Source organism: Myiozetetes cayanensis, unplaced genomic scaffold (genome assembly GCF_022539395.1).
Source record: "Myiozetetes cayanensis isolate MyiCay16 unplaced genomic scaffold, myiCay2020 scf7, whole genome shotgun sequence".
Classification (NCBI taxonomy): domain Eukaryota; kingdom Metazoa; phylum Chordata; class Aves; order Passeriformes; family Tyrannidae; genus Myiozetetes; species Myiozetetes cayanensis.
In genome coordinates, this window is record NW_026087964.1 from 33,500,934 (window position 1) to 33,504,132 (window position 3,199).

Sequence of the window (3,199 nt, forward strand, 5' to 3'; positions counted from 1 at the left end):
CCTCCTGAGCACTACCTCATCTTCTGAATCCAAGTCAATCCCCAGCTACATTTATCCAACAAACCTAGGTACTCCATGGGTTACATGCCTGACAAAAATAATTTTTTTACATGTTCATTTAATTAGGTGATGACCTACAAAGATTTAATAGCTCCTGAAAAAGTTGGGAAAAGTTAACATTTACCCTTCGTTAGGACTTTAATTGCACAGATCTTTTTTTCAACAATGTATCTGAAAGAGTGGAAATACTAGCATTTACCTTTTGTGAAGTTGGTGGGAAGAAGAAAAGAAACAGACACTCATACTTTGAATTACTCATCATTCTCCCAGTTTTTTGGCTATGTTAACACTAGTTTTAAAGCCCATTTTGAATGCACATGTGATGCTAGCCACACCTTTAGCACCCCTGGTAGCATCTATATATCCATCTGGACTGACAACTACTATCTGATTTGATAGTATTAATTTCTACTTTTGTCTCAATAAAATGAGAGCATTTCTAATACGGGGCAGACTAGTGTCAGTGATGTAAACTTGAACTCAGTATGTGTTAGTTAGGTCCTAATGTTGATAATTATCTACCTCTCTATGTCTCCTTGTTAAGCAGTATTTCAACATATTTTATAAACAAGTGAAGGCTTAGTAATAATGATACCATATGCAAAACATGTAATGAGCAAACACCATGCCAAGAGAGTAACTCAGCAGCTTCTCTTAGTAACACACTTCAAATAACGATGAGAATATTGTTGATGATATATTGCTGTCTTGACTGCTTTTGTTCATCTCTGCTCCTTGTTGTCCCAAAAGAAATATCTGTTAAACAGCGTGGGTTGACTTTCCCAAGAGATCAGTGAAAGCATACATAATTTAAGAATGTTAATAATAAGACGCTAGAAGTCCAATGTATGCTCCCTGGGAGAAGAAAAAAACAGAAAGAAATGTAAAGTTAATTAGAGCTAATCACTTTAGACATTGCACAATTAAGTTGTGATAATGCACTTGTACAAAATTCTAATTCTATGAATCATCAGTATTCTAAGAGTGCATTCCATTTATGTGGTATATCAATAGCCACATGAGAAAAAATTAGATTCATAAAATATACAGTTTGACTCCAGGACACCTGGAAAATCTAAGCCTATATCTGGGAAACAATTGAAGTCACAACTTTTTTGTATGTATGGGTCTTTTCTTCTGGTTTAATTTTGCAGCTCAAAAGACAGATGTTTTCAAATCAAAGCCATACAGAAAACTCATGAAAGGCACATACTGCACTGATTTCCATCTGATAATCTGATAAGGAAGTCTCAGAATGCAATACATGCTCATTTGATCAAATAAACATTTAAACTAAAATAAATCTCAAACTTTTAGCACATCTGGAACTCACTGAAAGAAACACATACAATGAAGCAAAACCCTTGATGCAATTTATAATAGGGAAAACTAGCCATCAAATTTCAACCTTTTAATTAAAAAGTGCCCCAAACCAAATATTACAGCTTTGCAGTTTCAGTTAGTCTGCATTTAAACACATCTGAGGGTTTTATCTGCACAGGAAGAACAAGTCCTACATATGTTTTGGAAAGGTTTCCTGTAAGACTTCCCCCCAACCTTTGGAAGTCTTCCAGTAAGAAAGAAAAGGACCATATGTTTGATTCACAGAGAGAAACACCCAGAGAAGCAGTAGGTAGAAGGATAAGTTAAAGGGAGAAAGTGAGTTTCATTTTTGCACAAAGATTGTTTTTAAACTTCATCTTCAGTTAAAAGTTTTGACATAATTCCAAGACTTAATTAATTCTGCCTGGGAGACCATAATTTTTAAAACAACTGTTCCAGTTTTGAAGGGAAAACACAGCCAAAAGGAAAAATAAATATTTTAAATGAGATACAATAATTGCCAAGAACATAAAATAACAAGTAATATTCTAAACTCATATAATGATCATTATTTGGAATGAATACTCAATCCCATGTGACAGGAGTTTACTTTTCAGTGGGTCCTTACAGTTTCAACTAAGGTTTTTTTAAGGGTAGAGGATATGTGGATACGTGGATAATAAATTACATTATGTAGACTTCAGAAGGACATGGAATTAATTTGTATTATGAGTATCAAAATCATATGTGTATTAATTTCATTATTGAGCAACGCAGTAATAAGTCCTTTGAGTTTCTTTAAATTAAGGAAGTCCTGGTATGAGAGCCTAGACCCTTTCCTCTTGCTTGGGACATAAGCTTTGCAAACAGTAAACCAAAAGTAAACTTTAATAAACCTGAAATCTGGTTTACTCTGAAATCTTGAATACGAGACTAATCTTTAAAGGAACAGCATTAGACACTTAATGCTATGGCTTTTGGGCAGGATGGGACTCCTCTGACAGATAATGATTTCCTTCCTCCAGCGTTGAACTGCTCTAAAATTTCTACACGATGATGCTCCAGCTTGAACTTCCCTTTCAGCTAAGTCTATTTGCTTTGCATCAAGACACTGACAGTTTTCAGCTCCAGAATGGAGCTGAAATCAGACAGTTCAATGAAAGGGAAGAATAGCACCATATGACTTGGATTTTTTTCCCCTCCAGTACAGAAAGGAACAGCTTAATGTCAGGTCAAATTTTAAATTCAAACTGAGAGGGACAGGAAACAATAAGAGTTTGTTCTTGCTCTGAAGGGGACAATAAACAGGAAGAGAATGGGCCAGGTAAAAATATATAAGATGAAAAGAGGCTAAACCTGAAACATCTTTAAAATAAGTAACTTAACCCCACTGTTTAAGTGGAAAACCATGACTATGAACTGTGGCCCAAATTTAAACCTGAATGTTTTTTTGATTTGTATAGAGACAGCCTAACATGTTATTCACAGGGACTCAGAGGATAAAATCAGGATCTTCACAATAAAAATTAACCTTATTTAAAAAAAATCAATGTATTTCAAGCAATCATTCTTTCAGCAGTGAAGCATTTGCGACAGTTATATATACAGCTCCTTTTATTATTCACAAGTGCTAATTCACTGCTGGCATCTTCTTGGCAAACCTTACAGAGATTATTACTACTGCAAAGATGGAATTGATTTCTTGCTTGAATTGAAGAATTTAACTTTTTCAGTGTTCACTTTCATCAGAGGGTTCCTAGCCCTCCTGCTTTCACACAGAAAGGAAGCTACACAGGACTTGATGATCATCTGGTCA